Source organism: Lycorma delicatula, chromosome 6 (assembly GCF_047948215.1).
Source record: "Lycorma delicatula isolate Av1 chromosome 6, ASM4794821v1, whole genome shotgun sequence".
Taxonomy (NCBI): domain Eukaryota; kingdom Metazoa; phylum Arthropoda; class Insecta; order Hemiptera; family Fulgoridae; genus Lycorma; species Lycorma delicatula.
The window spans coordinates 135,757,519-135,784,708 of record NC_134460.1 but is presented as its reverse complement, the minus strand read 5'-3'; the positions used below and the strand labels follow the sequence as shown (position 1 = coordinate 135,784,708).

The 27,190-nt window shown below is 29.8% G+C and overlaps 1 protein-coding gene and 1 long non-coding RNA gene across 2 annotated transcripts in view; one reads left to right on the top strand and one right to left on the bottom strand.

The window, feature by feature from the left end:
- Balat (Beta-alanine transporter) overlaps nt 1-27,190 on the bottom strand; it is a 923,597-nt gene that overhangs the window by 637,849 nt on the left and 258,558 nt on the right. The gene's annotated exons all lie outside the window — the stretch shown is intronic.
- The window catches only part of LOC142326981 (uncharacterized), a 432,491-nt gene that overhangs the window by 249,859 nt on the left and 155,442 nt on the right, over nt 1-27,190 (top strand). The window lies entirely within an intron of this gene.

The window sequence follows — 27,190 nt, the reverse complement described above, 5'->3', positions numbered from 1 at the left end:
GAGTTTCCTCCACTGAATTTCGGTGGACATGATAATTTTCAGATATTAAAAAATGTTCATTTTACATTCCTTCTAGTAGTAGTATTGCCAGGAAGCGCATTCTGTCGTAATCGACTAACATGAGAAATACGTAAAACTGGAAAAAATGGATACCAAAAGAGGAAAAAACACCTAAAAATAAAAAAATTTTACTTTTTATTTTTAACACATCCATTTTCCCCACGATCATAAATAAAAAACAATTTTCTTTTCGTTTTACACATCACCTCCAAATACAAAAATCTGTTATACATTGAGGTTATATTCCCGAGGATACATCGAATCTGTACTTCTGATAATATATATGTCAAGTTTTTTTAAAGTATTTTTTATTAAGGTTTTGCTCTCTTACGTTCTGTTAAAACATAGTTTTCTTTAAGAACCATTAATCTTTCGTGTGTAATCGCGCACGCGCGCGTGCTCACTCTCTTGTGTGGGTTTTAAATAAATTTAAATGGATCAATTTGTCATGCCAAACCGTAATTCCCACTGTGTTTCAGAAATGTTCTATTATATATTTTTACTTATTTATCTTCCGTAACAAATGTGAAACCACAAAAACCCATTAACCAAGTAACTAAATAGCAGGTTAGAAACTATATTAAACCTGGTACAAGGATATACTTCCAAACGGTAAATTTTAGAATGGCCGATAAATCTTTTACTTTAGATAAGTAATATAAATATTCCTAAATTCTATTTAATCGAATTATTCAAATTAGTCTTTAGAGAAACAAAAAGTAAAAATCCAGCGGTGAGGTCTTAATCCAGTCATTATGTACTGTTATGCAGTGACGTGAGAATAACTAAATCGATCGTTTGTTACGGTTCATTATTCAATATGCTTTGGACGTTTATAGATGATGGAGAAAGAGGGAACAGTTAGACCAAATTACCGTTATTTTAGTTCCTGGTAGTGTTCATTTTAAATTATAGTCCTTTGTTTCTTACCTGTAGGTTATTTAAGTTCTATTCGTTAAAGTAAATTGTAGAAGTGCTTTTGAAAAGTTTAAATCTTTTATTGTATCCTTGTAAAACTTAATTCAATTACGTAAATTACATTTTAATAATTTAATTTTTCATTATCTGGAGAAATAAATTTGCTTTATTAAACAAAGTAGCTGATTACCTGGCGTTTTCCGGGTATTTACTTATACCAATCTTATATTAGACAGGAAAGTCAAATTTATCTATAACGTTAAATCAAAGTAATTTTATTTACAGACTTTTAAAAGTATATATACAAATTATAAAATAAAATCATTTAAAAATTTACTATCATATTAATTTAATAAAAAATTTGATTATAAACAACATTTTTTGTTCCCCTCCAGGGGTAAGAATAAAAACATTCTGGTTTGAACTCACTCTTGAGCATACAACAAAGTTCTACAGAGTCTTATTCGTTTCTAAAAATTTCCAAAAGGTTTCTAGAGAGTTCTGTTTGATTAAACTTGGATTTACATGTCATCAGGACTGTCACTAAGTCTAGCGATCCCAAAACCTATGAATTCGACACTAACATTGGTCGTTTTCGATTATTTTTACTTGTCACCCCCTTCACCTCACAACCGCAAGGGGCACTAGGTATATACCTTCAGTATTTTTTTCGAGATAATAAGTCATATTACCATGTTTGGTAGAAATTTTTTCTGGTGTTCCAGAGTTATGCTGGAACATTCAGTCACACATAGATCCATTTTTTGACAAATAATTGTCACTTTGACATACGTGACATAGATTTTAACTTAGGAGAATTTTGATATAAATTATTAGTTATAAGCTATCACATGCGACTATCTGTATGGATAACTTGATTTGGTAGCTATTATAAATAAAATCTATTGCTTTTGCATTTTTCAATAAGATTAATTGTTCCGTAAATAAGGTTATTTTATTCTATTCATTTTAAATCTTTAATATTAAAAGTTTAACATTTATTTATGTGTCAATAATTATAACATAATATTTACTATTAAATAATAAATTTAATATAGTTTTAATAAAACTTATTGTGAAAGTCCATCGATTAATAACTTTAAAATGGCAGCTGAGGTGTTTTAAATTAAAAAAAAAAATTTCTATATTCTAGGTTAAAACGTGAGAATGATTTAACTGGAATTTACCCTCAATTTTATGTTATATTCTGTAAAATAATTTCAAATCCCTGAGTCAGCACGTTGGAAAAATTTTTTTAAATTATTTTGATACTGTTGATTAAGCGATGCGAAATAAATTTTTCTTAACGATAGGATAAGGAACTTTATATTCAAATTATTTTAAACAGGAAAATTTACGGTGAAAGGATTAAACAAAGAGTTTTTTGGAAGACATTTATTTATTTTTAAATGGAATGCATAAGGATGAATAGACGAGGGTATTAAAAAATAACAGTTATTTCAACTGGCTTCGAAATAATTTATTTGTGAGATATAATTAAATTATTATTTTTTAATATTTATATTAATGAGATTATTTTTAATTACCGATTTATATTTTCCCAACATTAGTGGGGATTAAATAGCTTTTAATAAAACAACATTTATAAATTAACATACTAAATCAAAGAATAATCAATTAAAATTTTAATACGTATTTTTTATTTTACTTTTTGTTTACCTTTACCTGTATTATAAATCATACACTAATATTACTTAACTACTATTTTTTTTAACTAAAACTCGCAGTAGTAAAAATAAATTTGCACAAAAATCAATGTATTGAAAATTTATCAAAATTGTATGAATCTTAATTAAGGAAGTCACTTTTGAAATATCTCAAAATACTCTCATATCTTTTTGCGGTAAGCTTATTCAGGGAAAATGGCGAAAAAAAATTATCGAAGAAAAAGATTTTGATTCATTTAATTAAAAATAATAATTTTGTTTTAAATAATTTATAAAATTCACACTGCTAGTTCCTTCCCACTAATGTTATTTTAGTTGACGCTCATTTGTAATTTTTAAGATTTTTTAACTTAAATCATATTTCACATAAATCTCTGAGCATAATTTTTTTTCTTTAGATTATGGTGTTAAATTATTATATATAACTTAATTTTTCATCTTTTTAGATACAAAAATTGCACCATAAGAGTACTTTATTTTAACTTTTATTGATTAACTAAGAAGGGTTATCATAAACATTTTGTAGGCTTTATTGGGTATTTAAATACCCAGCTACTTAATTAATTATTAATAATTAATTAATTTAATCTGGATTTTAGTTTGGACTTTTTAATTTTAAGTTTTATCCATAAAAATCTCATAGATTCTATGATACCAAATATTTATATAACCAATATTTATTACAAAAATAATAGTAAATATTTTAAAGTTCATTAATAAGTGTAAACGTTTGAAATACCTTTTAAAAATTAACCTTATTTTTTTAATTATTTATACTATAAAAACAAAAAAATAACGGCCTCCCTTAAAATTGTAACGAATTTTTCAAAATAATTGTAATCAAAATGATAAACTAAAATAAAGATCATTTTAAGGTATACCTTATATATATATATATATATATATATATATATATATATATATATATAAAGTGTATGACGAAGTACTCCCGGGACTTATGTAACCTGTTCTACGCGTGAAAATAATGGAAAGATTTCGTATAAAAAAATATCCCAAAATGCTTTGTTTGCGAGTTACGGCTGAAATCCGATAGAAATTTCGCTTCGATTTCTGCTACTCGGGTAAATGAGGTCGTATTGAAATTTTTAGGACGTTAATTAAGGGACAGAATTAGTGATTTCTTATAGATTTTGATTAAAATATTGAATAAAATAGGTCCCAGAACCATATATGCAGTAGTTTTTGACAAATCTGGGGTGAAAATCAATAAATTGGTGTAAAAAGCCCTGTTTTTGTATGTTTGACGTACAATAACTTTGTTATCTCAAACATAAAAAATAAAACTTTATAAAAGTAAAAATTGCTATTTTATTGAGAAACCAGTAATATAGGTTCGAGAACTTTATCTCCCGCAGTTTTTTTGATATCCAAAATAAAACAGAACAATTCGATGACAAAACACATGTTTGTTGAATTTTTTCCTTATTTCAAGCTATAGAATCAGTTACCAAGTTATCAGAATCACTCTGTTTAAAAACAGAGTGATTCACAAAAAAATGTAACTTACTTTCAGAACATATCTTACTGATAAAAATAAAGAAGAAATTTTTTATAAACATTGATTCGAAAATATTTCGTTAGCGAGTGTCGACTGGTGAAATATTTTGCCCTGATTTCTACACCTTTGGTAAAACTAAGCCAGTTTTGAGCCGATATTAGGTTAATTTTAAGTTCCAATATATTAGTATAGCAATATGTTTTTATTGTATATGAATTAGTTTACATTAAAAAACGAATGTTTTAAAATAAATTTACAACTTTACATTTTTTAGGGATTGTGAGATTTTACAAGATTTTACGAAGAAATTTTACAATTGATTTTATTGGGTGATTTGTTTTTCTTTAGATACCACATTATTGTGTCAACAGTATCTTTTGTTGTAATAATATGATGAAAAAATATCGTTTATTGTAATTATTTATGCAATACCAGGTTACATATTAACAGCACAGTGACTTGCCAACAGTACGATGCAGAAATGCCTAGAATCTGTTCGCAGTCTGGCGTGTAAGTTAAGTAAACGTGTAAATGTGTAGCCTTTAACAAACTTAGACCGACCAATCCTGAGACGTGTGGTTAATTGATTACCCAACCACCAAGGAACACCGGTATCCACAATCTAGCATTCAAATACAACATAAAAGCAACTGCTGTATCTAATTTGCTACATCTATTTGAATGATAGCGACTTTGTTTAACATTCAGATTTAGCTATTTGTAATATATAACGCTTGAATAATTTCCATGTCAATAATATTTTGATTTAGTAACCTAGATAGCAGACAGATTCACTTTGTTGCAAATGATAAATATAAAAAATTAATGGTAATTCTCTTTGAAGTATTGTATTTGATGAGTTGATTTTAAAACACTTTAGATCAGATTTCCTAGCAATAAATTTTATTTAGGGTGTTAGGTTCCAGTTGAGATTTTAGAGCTGAAAAAAAAAACAGTATACTCGTATATTTATGTATGTATATATATATATATATATATATATATATATATATATAATCAGGATAACCTTCTATCCTTGTGTTCGTTTATCTCAATTTTTATTTCACACCCTTTTTAACACCAAATTTGAATAATTGCATTTTTTTATTAATTATAAACATACATATTTATTTATTTTTTGTTAAATTCGAGATTTTATAGGATAAACAACACTCATAAAAATAAACTTCACAAAAAATTCTCCTAGTACTAATTTTGTTAGTCATTGTTTGATTGTATCAATGTTATATTTGTTTAAGAATATTTTTGTGGTAAATTTATGTATTTATTCTCCCCGCAAAAGGTCTCTTCTATATGTCCACATAGTTTTATAAAAAAAAAACAGAATAGTTCACGTATATATACTGGTATATTTACCAGTAGCGCATTTAAATAAGTAGAACATATAAATATAATGTAATTTTAAGAATAATTCGGTTATGATTTTCTACCCTGTAGAAGTGAAATTTTATGAAAAATCATCTATTTCTAAAATTCTTTCTAATTAATACTCTTAAATTGTTTGTATTTAATTAGAAGTATTTTAAGATATCAGTCGATTATTTTTTTAGTCTATTTATAACATTTATAGATAAATACAATAAAAAAATAAAAATCATTTTTACACATCATAACACGTACAATATGTAAATTACGTCAGGAATAGTATGATAGGGTGAGCTATTATTCACATAACAACAGAGAACCACTGCACAATTTTCTTTGAAGGATTAAAGAATAGGAAACAAAGAAGAAAATAAATAAATTTTATGTTGCAGCACAATAAAAATTACTTAGATATTAGATATGATTGTATAAATTATCTCGTATTTTTAATGAATGATTTCGTTTTCGTTAAATTTGCTAAGAGAAATTATGGATTAAACCAAAATAAATAAATAAAATATAATTAAAATAATAACAGGAAATAATAGTCGGCGATAAAAACTACAAAAAGAATTACTTAAGGAAAATTTGAATAACGGAATATATTTCAAGAAAAAATCTACAACCCAGAAAAGTTGAATAAAATAGAAACAACTCCTACAAAGTACTGCTGTCTGACTCTCAGAAACTGCCATAAATTTATCTTAAACTAAAATGTACTTTATTCCACTCATCTCGCGAAACGAAACAAAAAATAAATAAATAAAAACAAACTTACTATTACCACATTCATTTCGAAAATTTCTTTCTGTCAACTACTTTATTATTAGTAAAAAAAAACGCTCTTAATAATGTTTTAAAAATACATAACTTTTTCTTGCATTTCATTTTTTAAGTTATATAACTTGATTCACCGTCTATTATATAATATTAAGTATTGGATGTTATTAAAGATATATTTGATATCCGAAAAAAAAGAAGTAATTATATGATTTTTAATAAGACTATATTTTATAATAAAATTAATTTATCTCAATTTCAACAAATAAAAAAAAAATCTCTCAGTTCAACTAGTATTAGATACTAATTACGTAATTAATTAATTATCTTGAATAGTTAATTGGAGATGTTAATCCCAAGAGATCTCTTCCTCGTTTACAATATTCAACATCAACAATACAAGTTTGTAGTCATCCCATCAACAACTAAACAATATTATAACAAGTAAATTTGACATTATCTAAAGTGAAACAGTAATGTTGTTACATCCTTAGAGACTGATCCTTTTATTATTCAGGTGTTTAATATCTAAAATTATTTTAACCAATTAATTAATTACATGTAAAAACAGGAAGCATTTATAAATAAATAAAAAAAAGAAATATTTTGTAAATAAATTACAATACTTTTAACACTTTATATAGCCTAAGTTTATCCAATCAAAAGATTTCAAAATAAAAACCAAACTCTACTGGAAAATACTTTGCATTAAAGAGATACTGGTTGATATGTTAAAAAAAACTACTTTTAATGACTCGCCTTCAAGTAAGAGGAATTGGGCTTCCTAAATTTTTAGCGGAGCTATTAATTTGGTTCGTCACTATTATTAATGACATTTATGTTTCACAGTTTTGATTTTCTTCTTTAATATGAAGTGGAATAGAATTAATAATATTGATTTGTTTTATATCATGTTCATTTAACATATTGATTTTTTTCAGATTTATTTTTCTGGTAAATTGTTCAAGCGTATTAAAGACGACACTGATATATTTTATTATAATCCATAATTTCCTGTTTTGTCTAATATCTTTGTACTTATAACCTGTGTCTATGAGATGATTACTGTAGAATGATATCGTAATAGTGTACAGTCCTTTTATGTGGTTCTGATTGCTCAATACAACATACAATACAATCATTACAGTTAAATCTGGGTAATCGTGATTTACACAAAGTAATTATAATATATTTTTAAGATCGATTCATGATCTTGTGTATTGTTTTGGAAGCGACAAAGTAATTTTCAGCCCTATATTCGATTCACTTTAAGAGCTATACAAACCGTTTGGCGTTATAGTAGAGTATGTTAAAAGTTACACGTGTAAATAAATAAATAACAGTAAATAAAGGAAGAATTATTACAGTGTTTCATCCCATAATAGTTACATAATGGTCACACCCTAATTCCAAAGGTCTAAAAATATTATTAAAAATGTTTGTTGCAAACTAATGTACGGACTTTAGATAATCTACTACCGGTTTTTTCAGCATTGTAAAACGAAAACTTGAAACGCTGTTAGACGTTTGTACCGGGCAGTTGCCATAAATTTCTCTAATTCTTTCGCTCTGTTAATTAACAGAAAACTTAGGGAAGTGGTAATTGACGTCCACAACCGTTCGTTATGGCATACTTGTTAGTTTCTCAGTATGTGTTGCGCCGTAAACAACCTGTCTCTGCCCGTTTCGTAATATGTGTTTAGCGTTTTATTCTGGGATCCTATAACTACCACTGTAACTTTCAAAATAAGGAAATACAAAAGTTATACCAGTGGTTTTAAACTAATAGCTATTGATTATGCAGAACAACATGGTAACAGAGCGGAAAAACTAAAATCACTGTTCTGTTAGTGAAAATTTGTAAGAGAATGGAGAAAAATTAAAAAACACGAGTGTTTCTCACCGGGCTTTTGGAGGGGCTAAATTTTGCAAGAATCGTGAGGTAGATGTAGAAGTTTTTAATTGCACTGAAAAATTAAGAAACATTGGTTTCTGCGTTGCGTATGATAAGATTCAATGTAAGGCTTGCGAAGTTCCAAGAAGTATAATCATTTCTGAAGAATTATTACAAGGAAGACGTGCTTGGGCGCATAGATTTATGCCATTTATGCGGAAGCACAGTTTACCTGTGAGAAGATGACATTTTCCAAAAACTGCCAAAGGTTTATACAGAAAAAGTTGGGTAATTTCATCGTTCTTTTTTATGCAAACGGCAAACTATTCTGTATGAATTATCGCAAATAGATAATGCAGATTAAACCCATATGTGTTTTGATATACCACGTAACACATTCATCGCAAAAAGGGCGCATCAATTGAAACTATCCGAACAACTGGTAACAGAACTGGTAGTACAGTAATGCTAGCTGTAATGGCTGATGGAAATAAATTACCACCCTACGTAATTTTCAAACGAAAAACATTGTCTAAGGGTCTTAAATTGTCAGGGTTAAGACAATGGGGTGGATGGATTCTGAACACATCATGATTAAGTCGGTTAAATTAATCTGCAATAAGAAATCAGTGCGTTATTAAAACGTCCGGTAAAATGGAAAGTGTACGTAACAGCTTAAAAAAAAATTGGAGTTTTCAATTGCGGTGGACGATTGCGAGAATGATGCTTTGTGAACCAGCGACTCTAACTTTTAATGAAGCTAAAGTAGTCTCATCACAATCGTCCGAAAGCAGCAGTACAGATGAGAGAGAATATTCCGATACGGATAACTAACTGTAAAAATGTGTGTTTTTATATGTATAAATATTAGCATTATCTTACAACCAAAACAATAGTTCTGGAATTTCTTTTGTTTCTTTCCTGGTTAGCAAATATGACAGGCTGTCTGCCTAGAAATCACATACAGAACAACAAAAAATCCTCAATCAAAAAATATTAGTGGAATAATAGAATGTATTGTTTGATAATTGTTTAATGTTACTACAAATATATAAAAATAAATCGTTTTTTATTTGTTAAAACATTGTACCGTTTAAAATCGACAGGTTTTAAACTGTTAAAATCTTCTACTGTTGCAATAATTTTTTTTTTTCCATAATTTTCTAATGTTACTACAAATACATAAACATAAATCCTTTTTTTTTAAATCCTTAATTTTTATGTAGGCTTCGACTATATTTCGCATAGTGGTCGCACCCTAGTTGGTGGAAAATTTTTGGATAAAAAAATGTGCCCATTATGCGATGAAATAGAGTAATTTATTATTCGATGTTCTCATTTGGCGCCAACTGAATCGAGCTATTAACAAATTAATTACATGGCAGCTATATTTATGGAGTTATATTACTGTTGATAAAAATACGATACAGGATAAATTATTATAAATACTGTTGAGGAGTAACAAATTGACTCTCCCCGTAAATTACTGCACTAACATATCGCACACGCAGCAGTAAAATGTCGCCACTAAAAACAACAGCTGCGTCAGGTCCTACGCTCAATGCAGTATTAAGATGAATTGTAATTTAATTAAATGTTGATCGGTATATTTTGACATTTTTTATTTCCCATTTAGTAAGTGTAGTTCTGGTTGTCTTTTATATTTTTATAACTATGTATAAAAGCCTGGTATTAGCCTGTGATAGATATTTTATTGCGGTGGTTAATTTTTAATATATATAACGAATGACAAGTATGTGTATGTTCGACATTGTAAACCTTGTAAAAAGCTGAAGTTTTCTCCTTATGGAGTTATTGTTGTAGATAGGTACGTCAGTTGCCAAGGACTTTTTGTGTATTTTATTATACCTTGTTTTCTTTTTTGTACGATGATCTCAAGAATATTTACTAATATGTTTATATCCTGTAATAAAATTTTAACTAAGACTTACATTAATGTGATAATGAATATAAAATTATAATTTTTTTACACAAATCAGTCAACTGATTTTAACGCAATTTTCATTCATTGTTATTCTACGCTAATTTAATAATCTCACGATTTTTATCTACTTGTGCATTCTACATCTTCAATTTTTTTGTAATCCAAATTTTGCCTTCTTATGCTGTTTTAACCTTCTGCCGTTTCTTATCCTTTTTCGGGGCCTAAAAATATAAGCCACCAAGTTATTATTCTGGTAGGGAAATTCAACCCACTCAATTTTTAACCACTTAATTCAACATTATTGTCACATTACAAGAACATCAATTTTTGGTCTTTATGAATTTTCTATTATCTATATTTACTCTCCATAAAAGATAAAATTTCCATCAAAATAATTCAAAGTAGGTAAATTAAAAATTTTAATTGAATTATTGTAAAAAACTAAATATAAAGAAAATGTTATTCCTAAATTCTATACTTTTTAAGTTTTTTGAATATTTAAAATACCGATATTGTAATATTTTTCTTGTTTCATATTAAAGATATTTTCTCTATTTTATTAATATAATTCTGAATTTGTTAATTGATGAAACATGTAAAAAATATTAAGTAACTAACTTTCGGTTCATCCAACGTTCATCTGCATTAAAGTAGTAAACTTATTTAACTTTTTTCCCAATCGCTGTGGTGGAGTTTATCATTGCGTTTTATCCGGAATTTATAGATTTGAGTACCATGGACTAAATCAGGCATAGTATTTTTTAAAACTCTACAAAAATCCTTTTTTCAATATTATCCATCGGCGTTCTTAAAGGATGCAGCCAAAGTAAATGAAATTTAGTGAAATTAATTATTGTTGAATTTTTTTCTCCTTCAAGTCAATTATAGATGTTCATCTCACTATCCATTATTCTGAAAGAAGAGATTGCAGATATTTATTTTTTTCAACAAAAGATGTAATTTTTAACATATAGATTATATTTTCTCACCTGTAGTGAGACAAAAATTCTTCGTTATTTACTATAGTGTCCGAAAAAAGATTTTTTGATCCTGCCTGAATGTTTTTTTGTTGGTATGAGAATAGTATTTTTGGTGTTTAATAAGTCAATCAAGCAGAGATCTGAGAGCATAGTCTAACTGAAGTTAAATATCGGAAGAAATTTTCTGAGAAACCTTCGGTGTGAGAGGTAGGCGCAGGAATATCGCTTCCGCAAATCGGTAGCAATTTGATAGTTAGGGTTGTAAGTTATTAAAGGCCAGTAGTTGAGGGTTGTAAGTTATTGAGAGAGACCAAACTGATGACTGTAATATGTAATCAGATTTTAGGGATTTAAAAGACGACCTCCGGTAAAGGCCATCAGGGTTTAGAATGGACGGGGTGGTATGAAGTCCAGGATCATCACAAGGCGGGTGTCTTCCCGTGTCGGGGGATCAGGATGTTCTAGACATCTGTTCACTGTTCTGATGGAACAGATTGCAGATATTTATTTTTTTGTTGAAAAAATGTAACTTTTAATATGTAGATTACATTTTCTCACCTGTAGTGAAGCTAAAATTCTTTGTTATATACAATAGTGTCCAAAAAATATTTTTTGATCCTGCCTGAATGTCTGAATATTTTCAGTATTAATCTAATTTTATTAAAATACTACCATTTTTAATATTCTTAAGCATCTTTGAAAGTAAGAAATTCTAAAAAACGTTAAGAGATCATGTGTTTTTTTATATTGTATACGTTGATAACGATTTGTTTTCATCATTTTTTTTATTGTTTCCCTAAATTTATCTCTCCCACTGGAGCCGCATCCGCAACTAAACTTGTACACAGTTCCAGGAGTGCCATCGCCTCAAACTACCTCGGCAGGAACTAAGGTTCCCCCCAGATAGCCGGGAATGGGTCTTTAATCATGCACCTCTAATGAGGGGACCCAAGGGGGTCCCCCACCGGGACTACAGTCTTACTTTACCCCCCGTCGTGAAGTTTCCAAAGAGAGTTACCGTCCAGTCATCAAAAGTGAGACACCTCAGCGTCCTACCGCTCCTGTACGAGGCTGTCCCAACCCTAGGTCGTCCCCAAAAGCAAAGGCGGACGGATCTCATTTTTTTCTGCTGGTCTTACAGCCACTGCCCTCACGTGAATCCCCATGAACTTAAAGAGCATTTAGTCTCAGTTGGACAGTCTTTTCGAAGATGCCCCTCAGCCCCACAATTAAAGCAATGCCTCCTTTTGTCGGGACCGCAGCAGAACCCAGCCCGGTGCCCTACCCCCAACTCCGATAACACCGCTCTTCGGCGGACCTCTTCGACACTTGACAGGACACCCAACCGATGCGAATTCTCCCAACCTTCAGCAATTGATCAGACAGCAGAGGCGGATCCGTCACTTTTGCCACCTTCTTCTCTCCGTATTATGACCTCAGGGAGAGGACATCGATCGTTAACGAGTCCCCAGCGATCTTTTGCATATCATTCACCAATTTCTCCTCCTTGGTAAGAGCGTCCATGTCCTTTATCAAGAAATGGACATGTCGCACGCCCCTACCTGAACAATGTCTTAGCAACGTGTAAACACCCCGTAGCAACCGTATATATGTTCCAAATAAACACTAATAAACGTATATTAACCGTACAAAACACCAAAGTAAAAACAAAAATGCTGAAACGAGCGCCTAAAACTACGAAACAAATAATTAAACACGTAAAATAAACACCTAACAATTAACAAAAACAGCACGGTAACCTAAATAGCAAAGTTGGCTACTCGGCCAGTCTACAACTACATTAATGTAAAAATACTAAAAAAAAACCTAACAAAACAATTAAATAAACGTAACATAACAACAAAAAACAACTAATATACTAATAATAACAAAAACAATAATAGAAAACCTCAGTAATAACAAAAAAAATACGGAGGGTAGTAGAATCCAACCGCACTCACCAATTCTTCAACGTAACCCTGTTTTCATCATTTACGTAGATCATGGTGCACAATCATTGTATCAAATTTTGGAAACTTATTTAATTTAATCACCTACAACAAAATTACAATCGAAATCTAGTTATAGTAGAGAATTATCGTGACTAGCTTTAAGCTTATATTGTAGTAGATATACAATAGTGGTACAAAATACAAATAAAAAATAATTGTGTAGTTACAAAAATAATCGAAATAAAAAGTACAAAAGTTTTCAGAGATAGATTATTTATATATAACAGGAGTTATAAACAATTATAATTTCCATATACTAATATTTGTACAGTTTGGAAAGGTGTACGTACGCATATAATTATTTCCACCTACGTGGTATTATTACCGGAAATTTTTTAGATAAAGCAGCAAATTGTAACTTCTGTCACCCTGCAAGCTGTACCCACACATAAGTTCAATAATTCATTGCTATGACAATTTTGTTATTGGATCGTGTCATCGAATTAATTTATGTGTTCAAACATAATTTGTATTAGTCCGAAAGTTGAGTACAAATAATAATTTTCGTTAATAACAAAAACTTAGTATAGTTCTACTATAATAACGTAGTTATTAATATAATTTGATATAAAACTTGAAATTTGATCTGCACTTTAATCAAAACATGCTTTGTCTTGACTGTTTTACTTTTTGTGTAAGATTGAAATAAATTAGATAGAGTATCTCTGTCCGCTTAATCCCATCACTCTACGGTTAGATTTTAATGAAATTTTCAGAATGAACATCTTTTTTATTAAAAAAAAAACTGACCTAATTTTTAATTTAAGTTATAATAGTATTAACTTGTCACTTAATGAGAAAGGATTTTTGTGAAATTTATCCTTACTATTTTTCTTATATTACACCATTTCAATTAATCGGTTACTAAGAAAATAATTACTATAAAATGAATTTAAAGAAAACAAAATTTTTCAGTAATAAAAGCCGAAAAAACGTTTTTAGGAAATGTATTTCATATTCTTTGAGCTTTCTCTTCCGTGAAAACTAAAATCGCTGTTGTAGATCACTTGATATATCTTAGCTTTCTCCCCATAACAATAATAATAATAATTCGGAGGCTTGCGGGGCTGCAGCGCCGACTGGCAATCGGCATTCCGAACGGTCTTTGCAGAGGCAGTTCTGGTGATTGCCTCGGTCTCCCCTATGGAGCTCTTAGCGGAAGAACGGGTGCGAAGAAGAAAAGGGATGACAAAGAGCATGGCCAGGAAGGTGACGACAGAGCGTTGGCAGGAGATGGATCAGAGGTGGTTCTCTGGACGAAGAAGATAATACCAGATATCAGGCCTTGGCTCAGACGTGAGCACGGAGAACTCACGTTTGAGGAATCCATTTTTTATCTGGGCATGATAGCTTTAATAGCTAGCTACGTCTGCGGCAGGAGGAGATGGTCGTCTGAAAGCTGTCAGTATTATGGAGAGCAGGATACCGCAGAACATACTGTCTTCCAGTGTCCATGGTGGAAGGAAGACAGGATGATGATGCGGACGCGGTTGGGAGAGGTTAATGCAGATAATATAATGGAAGTAATGCTTCATGGTGAGCGGAACTGGTCAACAGTCAGTAAGGTAACATCATCCGAAAGGTGACGCAGGAAGAAGTGGAAGATGGGTGTTAACGTTAGGGCAGGGAGGACAGCCCCGTTCAGGAGGAACGGGATGCTCCGGGATCCCACCTTCAGTGATTGAACGGAGAATCTTGGGGTCCTTACGTGGGGATAAAAAAGATCAAGACCCGGTCTGGAACCCCGGTAGGAGACCCCGGATTAGAGGCAGTCTTATTAAAAGACAGAGACCCAGCCACTCGGGGTGCTTTCAGGAACGACATAGCCTGGTCTGTCATGGCCTTCCAGGGGAGTAGAGGCAACTGGCACCCTCAGGGCCGTGTTATACAGAATCGTGGGTCGGGCCTTAAGGGGACGGGAGTTATAAAAAAAAAAATACTCTCTAGGCTGAATTACTTACGGTAATTAGTTTATCAAGTGAGTCTTCCAACTTTCAATAAAACCGATTTTTACGGTAAGAATCAAAGATTTTAGGGAATATCCCACGTTTCTTAACATTTCTGAGCTGCTGAATTATCCAATGATGAAACAAATAATGATATTTGTTAATTATATTGAAATGAAGAAAAAGTTTTATGCTACAATTTTTATTCTACATAATATTTTCATATTTGTTTGACTCGATCATTACTTTTTATATCTTAATAGTATTTCATTCATAATTAAGTATGACAAAATTCCAAACAGCCAAATATCACTTCCAAAGAAAAATTGACGCATTTGTATGTTTTAATGTAAATATTGTTTATGATTATGATATAAAGAAAGGTTCATAATAATTTAAAAAATCCCAATATTCATGAAACAATTTATAACTTGAAAATATAAGCCAAAACATAACACTGCCATTCTTCAGCCGTCATTACAGGTTTCTGCTTTTATTATAGCTCTTTAATCCCGGTATTGCTTGGTAGATTACACTGTTAAAAAGAATTAACCTCGTCCAACAAAAAATAAATAAATTATGTGATATGTATATACATACATATGTGGCCAAAAGTTTGTGTGTTTGTCTGTTTGTTTCTTTGTTTTGGCATCACGCAAGAACCAACCGACCGATTGTTTTTTTAATTTTCAGAATACAATCGTGTTATCTCAGTGAAGTATTTAAGCTATTGATCGAGGTCCTAGCCCCATTCGGGGTGAACTTTTGAATTAAAGATATTCATTAAAAAAAAGATCAATCCTTTTACTTATGATATTTCTGTCACCATGGCAACAAAAATAATTTATGAATTTTTTGTTGTCAAAGGTTATTGTAAAAAAGGTTCGTTGTATGTACTTTAGTTACCATAGTTACTAGTAATCTTTATTTTGTAGTTAAGTTTATTTTTCAGATATCTAATCAGCTTGAACACTTTAATTATTATTTATCAGTATTATTCTCATAACCATGAGGATAATGAACACTGCTGAGGACCAAGGACGGAACCTCTGGCTAGACTAAATTTATAAAATATTTTATTTATATAGTTTAGGATGATAATATTATGAAGCTTCTCCGTACAAATTTGTTGAAAATGTTGTACAAAAAGAAAAATCCTGACCTGAATTCAAACCTTAAATTAAATATTGGAAGAGTTTCCTAAAGGAAAAGGGTTTCCTATAATATAAAATTAATAATTTTTTAAAGGAAAAATACTCCTTTTTAACATAAATAGGAATATCTTTTTTTGAATAGAATTTTTTATTTCTTATTCTTACACGGATACCTGTTAGTAAATCACGTTTTACATAATTTGTTATTTATAAAGCGCTGAGTATTTTTTATTATCTTAGAATAGTGAGGCTGAAAAACTTAACGATATTAGGATTTTTGCTGTTGATTTTATGGAAGTACTCAATTAACGTTTTAGCCTTTATTTTTGTAGAAAGAATCTTATTATAATCAACCTGTAGCTATTATTATAGAAATGTTTATTAGAAAAAGTAGTTTTTTATCTAATAGAGAAATTATAAGTACAAGCTCTTTAATTTATTTCAGATCTAGAGATATCCTATAAAAAATATCAACCCTCTAGTTTACCAGAAAAAATGAAATTGTTATAGTAAAAAACATTAAGACATCTCGTTTTCCTCTTTATTATTATTTTAATTGATAAGTTATTATTTGTTATTAAGATAATACTTTACTTAAAATTAAATATCTATTTTATTGTTACTTTTTTCTATTTTTATCTAATTATTGTGGTAGTTCAATTTATCATTAACGTTACATTGCAAATTACCTTATAAATCAACAATATCTGAAGCCTTCGTTATAATTTTATGCGTTAGTATAATATAATGCTAAACTTCCAGCAAACAATATTAACAAGATTAACACACAGACGTATACTTCTATGTATAAAGACTGCGTACGCACAATGAAACTAACTCGCTTATACGTGCACCAATATTTACAAATGTAAGTATTATGATTTACGTTAGACACACGTCAGAAATTTTGAAAACAGTCAATGAACTTACAAAATGTAGGCTGTGCCTCAAAATTTAATAATCCTATTTAATTCTGATGTATATATGATGTTTGTCGATATGTATATGTATACAAAATGTATATCTTAGAACCAACGTTAATTCCATACCGATTATAATTCATGAATATTCATTCATTCATTTAGATTACTATTTCCGTGCAGCCTGTACATCTAACATTTTCCAATAAACATTATTTTCTCTCATAATAAATCCAATTTAATTGAAATTTAAATAAATTATAATGAATTGTTTAATAATTAATTAAAATAGCCCTTTGATAAATTATTTTTAGGAAACTGAAGTTATGGTTTTAACTTTTTTTTTTTATATGTTTTAATTTGAAGTTTATCTATTCATGTTCAGAAATTATTTCATAATTCATTTAAATTTTATTTCATAAAATCTAATTAAATATGAAAACTGTTTAGAAATATACTATTGCAATTAAGAGTTTTCATTGTAGAAAAGATACGTTTAAGATATTAAGATGCTGTTACGATGATGCTTTAATAAAAGTACAAACTATTCAAAGATATGTTCAAATTTAAAAGTAAATAGGACACGCACGAATGCAGTCTATTCTTCTTTTTGGAAGATTTTTATTAAAAGAAACGAAGAAATAGATTTAAAAACTAAAGAAAAACAATTCGAAGTGAGAAAATAATGATTTCGAGATTATAGTGTTAACGATTATAGTGGAACGGTACTTTTATATTTCATTTCTATAAGGAAAATTTTGTTTAAAAAAAAATTAAATAAAACAAAAGTATTTAGATGTGACAGAAAAGAGGAGAAGATGAAAACTTAAATTACAGCATTTATGTGAACAGTATATATCTTTTTTCTGTAAATGTTTTCAACAAATTGAACTCCACAACCAAATTAAATTATTTAGTTTTGGTGAAAAAATAAATAGCAGTAAAAACAAAATACAGAAGGAAACTGTCGATCGAAGAATAATCTTCAAAGGAGATTATGCTCCTGGAATTAGAAATTGTGATTGAAAAAGTACCGGGTAGGTTACACAAAGAGAGGATGAAGGGCAAGTACGATATATTGACGATGAAATGCTACCTAACATCACATCTATTTACTAAAAACAGCTAAAACTTTAATAGCAAATCATTACACCCATATCAATAGACCTTTTTTCCTGTTTAACTTCCGAGAATCACCGTCAGGTATTACTTCAGAGGATGAATGAGGATGATATGTATGAGTGTAAGTGAAGTGTAGTCTTGCATAGTCTCAGGTTGACCATTTCTGAGGTGTGTGGTTAATTGAAATCCAATCACCAAAGAACAACGGTATCCAACCGGATCTAGTATTCAAATCCTTATAAAAGTAACTGCCTTTACTAGGATTTGAACGTTGGAACTCTCGACTTCGAAAGCAGCTGATTTGCCAATACGCGTTCACCAATAGACCAATCCTGTGGGTTATATCAATCGGCCTTTTAGCAAGAAATTTTACTGAAAATCGGGAAATGTATTTACTTCTAATTGTATCAAAAAACCGGAATATTTACTAAAAGGTAGTTAAAGTAGAACTTCAGCTTCACTCACTCAATTAAATAGCACTAACTCATTTTCTTAAGAAATAAAATTACAGAAGATGAGAATGCTAAAAGAGATAAATTTATATTCACACTCAGATAACTTTAATACTGAAAATAAATTATTATAAAATATAAGGATACAAAACAAAAATTAATAATATTTGTATAAATTGCAGCGCTTTAGATAAAAAAAGTAGAAAATAAGAAAAACATAGAAATCTTTGAAGTCTAGTATTACAAAAGAATAAAGAAAGCGTTTAAAACAATGTAATCTAGGAATAAAAAAAGAACATTTTTGAAGACATATAAAATGAAGTATCTAATTGAAATAGTACATATAAAACACCCAAGTTAGATATTTTGGTTTTAGAATTATTACTATAACAATAAACTGAGATTAAAGCAAATACAAAAACAGTTAGATTTAAACAGAATTCAAAATAATAGAGAATATTTCATCAAATACCAAAAGTAAGTAATTAAAAATTTCTAGGCTATTTCATAAGAAATAACTGCTAAGTTCAATAACATTACATTATTTAATAATAAATAACTAAGAATTTTTCCAATGCAGCTGCCATTTATGAATAACTTTCTACTAGAGCATTAGCCATTCATTAAACTGTCTGTACTTGCTTCGGCAGTACATATATAATCTACATTAAACTGTCGCCTAATTCAATCTCCTACGTATTTCCGAAAATACTCTATATTTCTCAATAATCATTAACCTTCCTTCGCAATTTATATACATTCTTTGTTTACCCACCCCTAATCATTCTGATTTAAAACAACCTCTTCTAGTTTCCAATGACTATCAACTGATCAATAATTGACCACATTCAAATATTAAACACGCAGGAATCAGAGGGGATGACGAAGGCTGAGACGTGAGGAATTCTACTTGAGGAGTGGCAGACCAGGTGGGATGCTACCACTAAGGGCCCCTGGACGAAGAAACTAATCCCAAGGATTTAGGCCGTGGATTCGGAGAGGGCATGGGGAGGTGAGTTACTATCTCATCCAGTTCTTCTCTGGCCACGGGAACTTCATGGCTTACCTACATCGATTCGGAAGAAGAGCCTTCCCGGCGTGTGCACATTGTATGCAAGCAGGCACACCAGAACACACGTTTTTTAACTGTGCTCGGTGGGATTGCATCAGGATACAGATGAGACTGGCGTAGCTCACCCCAGATAACATCGTGGGGTACATGCTCCTAGGCAGGAGGGAATGGAACGCCGTGGTCGGCAGAATTCTGGGTACGAAGAAAGAAGGCACACTCGGGGAGGCGGCTCTACGAGGCTAGGAACAGGACTTGATGAGGAATGCTTGCTTTAAGGAAGTAACGGCCATGCAATGCTTGACGATGCTGCGATCAAGGGGATTTTTATTTATTTATTTTTATTATTTTGTTTTACAAGAGAAGTAGGGTTAGGTGCACTCATGCATGTATGACGGAATGTTATAATTTAAAAAAAAAAGGTCGAAGCATGGCGAAATGCAGGGCCAGGGAGGTAGTCTTTTTGCCTAGAGTGTTCGGGTTCACCCACATTCAAGAGTGGAGGAGTCGGAACTCCTCGGTGATGGCATAAAGAACCCTCAAGGTATGAGTGAGTCGCGAAGTGAAGGATGTGCGAAACGTACATCTGGAACTGTTAGATTAGGGACAGGATGGGTAGCTCCTTAGCAGAAGGGCTAGCGGCTATCCGGAAGAGGAAGGTCGGTGTGTCCTAGTGAAGTTGGGGAGACCCCGGTGGAAAAGCCCCAGAAGGGGGCTAGCTAGGGTAGACAGAGACAGCTGCCACGACACTTCGAGGTGATTGTGTTTTACGTAACGGAGAGGACTGGTTGCCTTTTGGGGTGTTTAAAAAATAAAAACACTCAGTAATCATCCTAGAGAATGATAAATATGAAAGATATCCTTTTTCAAAAAAATATACATTAAATCCAAAGATATTTAATATTTTAATTTTTGTAACATTTGAACCGTTTTCATTTTTTTGTACAGAAAAAATTACACTGTTTAAAAGATAATTTGTTTTTACAAACCTCAATAAAAATTTTTTTACATCATTTTTTTAAAAACCTTTACTACTATGTATAAAAGAAGATTAATTTCTATTAAATATGTTTTTAATTTCGAAATTTACATCTTTTAATAAAGGTCAATATATTTAACAATTGTATGTAAACTATTAATGGACTGTCCTTTTACTTGAAATCCAATATCAAAGTAAATATTTAATGTGGTTTTTTATATTAAAAATAAATACAATCTATTAGTTGTCAATATAAGTTTTGTAATGTAGATTATAATACTACTCACTTATTATAAATATTGTTTATACTATATCTGGATAATTATATAGCATATTACATAAAAAATATAGAAATTATGGGTCTCTTTAGAAGATGTATTTTGAAGAATAAAATCAACGATAACCTATGAAGTTTTTATTTATTTTTTTAATAAATGCCAACAAAAAATGTAGTGTAATTAAGAGTACTAATCGGTAAAATAAATCTAGGCTTATTCTTATGGTAAAGAAGAAATTTTAATTTTAAATTAGTTTTTTTTTTTTTTTTTAATTCGTGTCAGATTACAAATATATTTATGTAGTGGAATACATTTTACTTATTTTTGTTTGTTATGTAGGAAAAGCATATGTAACTCGTATATTACTGGTTTTTTTTTACTTAACTAAGCTTAAAACAATTAGAAACTTGATTTTAAAATAATTATCTTGGGATAAGACTTCTAAAGTTCTAAATACAATTTTAGTATGATCCTACTACCCATTAACCTTTTGTTATTACAAGTTATAAAGAAATGTTTTAATGAAACCCAACCTTTTTTTTGCCAGAAAAATTTAAATATATAAATATGTATATGTAGATTTTAATTTAAAATGCATTTTTAATTTAATTGAAATAAATCTTTAAGCGGGAAAAGTTTTTAATGTAAAGTCCGAGTGAAAGTTTTAAATCTTTTAGTATTAACAATCTTCTGAATTTTAAATTAAAATTCATTTTAAATGAATCTCAAAATCAAAAAATGTAATTCAACTTACTTTTTTTTACACCTTATTGTTTAAGTATGCTAAATGATATACAGCTTTATTCTCATACATTTTAATTCAGAGGGTAGCTTATCGTTTTAATATACTGATAAATTTTAATGGAATATTGATTTTAGATTACATTGTACTTTTTGTTATAATTTAGCTTCACTGGTTAAAACCAATAAATAAAATAATATCTCAATCAACTGCCATATTAGATTTTATTACTGTACTTTGTAGGCTACACCGATTCTATTAAATATTTATCTTTTTTAGAATTCGTCTTGCGAATAGATAAACTATATGAGTGAGCTAATTTTTCAGTTTATATTGTTTATTAGAACTTGAAATTTTCAGTTAAAGTTCACTGTAATTTACTGAAATACTCTTCATAAAATACTCTTCTTAGTAAAACAATTCAAATTATTCCTAAAAAGAGAAATATAAATCCCAAAAAAGGCAACTATAATAAGGATGTAAGAAGCTAAAATATTGGAAGTAGAGATGGAAGGAATATGTTGAACAGTAATATGATTGGAAAAATAATCCAAGTGTGAAAGATATGAGAATTAAAGGGGGAAATAAAATAACTGAAGATACAGCTTACTTGAAGAATAAATAGAAGGAGCAATAAAAGTAATGAAGAATCGAAAAGCAAAAGGAAGAGTTGAGGTACCTGTAGAAATGTTGAAAATATTAGACCGTGAGGGAAAGGAAATAATAATCGATTTATGTAAAAATATTTACCAAAAGGAAGAATGACCGAAAGATTTTAGAAAATAATGATTTCAATTTCAAAAAAGAACACCAAGAAATGCGAAGAGCATAGAACTTTGAATCTGATTTATCATGAGGACGAAGTATTATTAAGAGCAGGTAATAGAAGATTGTACAGTAAGCTAACAATGATACTGCAAAAAGAACAGTATGGTTTTAGGAAGAGGGTAGGAAGCTAGAGAACCAATAGGAATGTTGAGAGTTTTTGGAGAGAGGTTTATGGAAAAGGGAAGAGAAGTATATGTGGTATTTTTAAACATGAAAAAGGATCGTGTGAAGTGGGCTCGATTAATAAAAATACTAAGGATGGTTTTGATTGGCGAGAAAGAGCACTGATATCAAGCCTATATCAGAACAAAAAAGTAAAGTTGAGAATTGGAACGGAGTTTACAGAGAAAATTAGGCTGGGAAGAGGAGTAAGGCAAGGATGCTGCATCTCACCCGTACTCTTTAACATTTATTTAGAGGACATATAGAGGAATCTTTTGATGGAACAAGAAGAATGGCAGTAGGAGTGTGGAATATAGAATGTATTAGATTCGCACATGATCAGGACATACATGCTTACAGCAAGGAGAATGTTAACATGATATTATTGGACCTGAGCAGCAGATGAGGTATGAAAATCAGTTTGAAAAAGACTAGAAGCATATCATGCACCTATTCTGGAAGAAAAAATCAATAAGAAAAAGATTAGGTGCATATCATGTGCACAGGACGGAAGGAAAATTGTTTAAAAATAAAATTAGAAGAAATTCTGCAGGTAAAAAAGTACAAATACTTAGGAAGAATTATTAATGATGAAAAACGCTGCACAAAAGAGATAAAAGTGTGAATGGATGTAGCTAGGGAAGGTTTGAAAAAGAAGAGAAGATTTTTGTGCGATCCAGCAGACAAAAAATTTAGAAAAAGACTAGCTAATTGTTATATCTGAAGTGTTGCGATGTATGAAATACCGAAACATGGACCCTAAGAAAAGAAGATGAAAAAAATAGAGGCTTTTGAGATGTGGATAAGAAGAAAGATAGAGATTAATTGGGAAAATAAAATTAGAAATGAGGAGGTGTTAAAAAGGACTGAGGAAGATAGGCAAATGATGAAGAAAATAAAGGGTAGAAAGATGAACTGGATTGTACATGTGAGGAGAAGAGGATGCTTGATAGTTACAGTGGTTAAGAGGAAGAGATAAAAGAAGTTACCAGTTAGCAGACAATATCATGTGTCATATCAATGATATGTATCATATCATGTGGCAATCGATTCATCAAGGTTGCCACATTCCAATCAATGAATGGAAATCATTGCTAGTAATCCATTTTTTAGGGGGTAATCTATGGTAAAAAACGTGAAAAAAAAAATATATATCAGTTATCACCTTAAATCTTCCTCCTTCCTACATCTCGCCGTGGATCATAGAACAATATTTAGTGTCGTTTATCAACTCAGTATTTTCACATACCAAAGTCCAGTAAGCACTCAGCCTGCACATCTAAGAACAATGCTGAAATCGTCACCGGTTTGAAAGTACAGTCTTGCTTACTGCCTTAAGTTATAAGAGCTACCACGAATCCAGCCTTAATACAATGAACATATTGAATTATCTTCATGCCACTTGAAGCTCTTACTGACTTGTGGTATCAAACACTTTACATCAGTTCCCACACGAGTCACATTCATCTGGCTGTGTACCAGAGAAAGGCAAGCTGGAGCTGACCGGTGTGTCTATACATGCAACTTCATGTCTTATCTAATACAAGTTTTGTCCCCTTTATTTTCATCATAATATTTTATCTCTGTAGCGTTAATGATAGCTAACGTGTTAAGCCCATGAGAAAGAAGGGTGAAATCATAAAAACGGTTTCAGATTATCTCTCTTGCAGTGACTCACATACTTAAACTCCTAACCACGCTACAAAATAAGGTAGTTTTTTTTTACTTTTAGAAGAAAAGTACGGTATCATTTTCGATCGCATGATAGGAGTGGGGGGGTTTGAAAATATATTTTTTATGCTTTGAAGTATGAGGAGTACAAAAATACCATTTACTTAAATTAGTGTTCTCTTATATACTTCGAAAATTTCCAATATTTCTACATAAATTTCATTGAATTATAGAAAAACTGTAGAAATCTATTTGAAGTTGTGCATGTAAAAATTTTATGAAGATTGTTTGATCGTTCTTGAGTTACGTTCAGTTTAAGGTGGAAAAAGTTTGTGCGGTACAAGTTAGAAGGATGGTTCGTTATGATACTGTAAGTTAACACGTTGACGTTTCTTTATCTGCAGTATCTATTGTTAAAAATATTAAACCAAATTAAAAAAAAATATATATATATTAAAACCAAATTTAACTAATGAGTCATCTTATACAGATTTGTGCAAGATCTTTTCTCTTATGGAAGTAATAAATTTTTTAGTTTTCTTGCAGTTATTTCTTATGGTAACGACCTAATAAAAAGGAACTTTAGCTCTGTCAACATTCGTAATAATTTAGAAATAAATTATAAAACAAAGATTTTAATTGATGTAACGTTTAATTTACATCGATTGTTGAACTTAGTACAATTTATAAAACGTACTTTTTCTTATCAACAATGAGGCTGATTGCCCATTTTAATTTTTTAAACATATCTGTAGCATTTATAACAATGTACATAGACGTCAAAATGCCTTCGTATGTTCTTTAAAAAGGCCGTTTCTGCTGAGTAAAATTGAATTATTTAAAAGTAATCATTAAGAGCCACCCATTACCACACGTGCACTTCTAATGTTTTTAACATGGCTAATATGGAAAATCGCTGACACACATATCTAAAAATGTTAAGATCTCATGCCATATATCAATTAAAGAGAGAGAACTATTTTATTTTTACAAATTTTATGACTAGTTATTATTTCTGGTAAAATGCGATTAATCTTCGGGTTAATCAGAGATGTAGATATAATTATGGGAATCATAAAAGAAGGTATGTGTTGAGAATATTACTGAAAACTATGGTAAAGGATTTAGGAGTTAAGAGTATTTTGTAGCATTATGGTATTTGCTGTAATTTTAAATTCGACCGTTGTGAAAAATATTTAGAAATTCTAGATTAGGAAGTTAAAATAATACGAGTATAAAAAAAAAATAGATGTTATGGTAAATATTTCTCAATAAGAAATAAGTATTTTATTAATGAATTATTTACTTATATACCTTAATATACTTCTACATAAATTATAACATTTTATAAAGATTTCAGATCAATCATATTTGATAGGAAAAAAATATTTTAATGAAAATCATGATTTGAAATAAACGATATGTCTTACGGTTTAGTAATTATATTTTTCTAATTATTTCGTTTCATCAATCATTCAATATACTCCATTCATCACCATCATATTTTATTCATCAAATTACCACGTGAAATCAGTCCTACTGAATAATAATGAACTAAAACTCATTAAGTTAATATTCTTCAATAAAAAATAATTTTCATCATTAACTTAAAAATATTTTTTAAATAGATTTTTTTAGACAAATTAGAACAGCTTTTAGTTTTACAGATCATTATCTCTATTAAAGAAAAAAAAAAACATAATTACGTAAATATAAAATTATTATATAAATCCACTAATTATTATTACTATTACGATAGCTTGTATCATCATCATATGGAAGTGTTTGCCGCAGGACAAATAATTCCAAGATAAGCACTTTGCACCATGTCTGCCACTATTCTTCTTTATTCCCAGTTAAGTTTTGAGGTCTTCATAATTCTCATTTCCTTTTAGTAATTTTTTTGATTTTTTTTTTTCCATCTTCTAGCACAGATTTAAATAAATCTTCTCTTAATTAATATTTACGAGGCAAATGCCTGGGATGTTTCATTAAATAAATATACTTACCTATCTAATGATATTACAATAGATGCTTTTTATTATCTTGGAAAGCATCCACAATTTTCATTATTCATTACTTCTTCTCTTTTCATTTTGTCTGTCTAGTTAATCGTCTCCAATCTCCTTCATGCTTGCATGAAATTCATACAACCTTTGTTTTTCTCTTGTTCTTATTATCTTCCTTGTTTCATATCCATGCAGCAATACATCCTAACATAATACTTTGCATCCTTCTTCAAGTACAATCCTATTTCAGTGTATAATAACTATCTTTTTTGATTAAAACCACCTAATACATACAATAATTATTTACAAGGTTTTTTGTTTATAACTGTAAATTAAAGACTCTTAATAAAAATAAAACAGTTAAATTGCAGTTAAAAATTCTTCTACAAAGTAACTTCTCATAAGGTTTCTTTATATTAATTTCTTTGCTTTTTCCCAACCTCCTCGTTCGCAATAATATTCAATAAATATTTTATATTTCAAGCTATATATATTTTATTTTATATTTTTATTCAAGCGACTTTTTATTTTATTTATTTATTTTCTATTAGATATAAATATGGTCGCTTTATTAAATAGCTTTTAATATTTTGCAGTTGGAAAGTGGTTTAAAATAATTTTTTTATAAAATCGAAAACTGTTATATAACACAAGGATTCACTAAAATAACAACCGG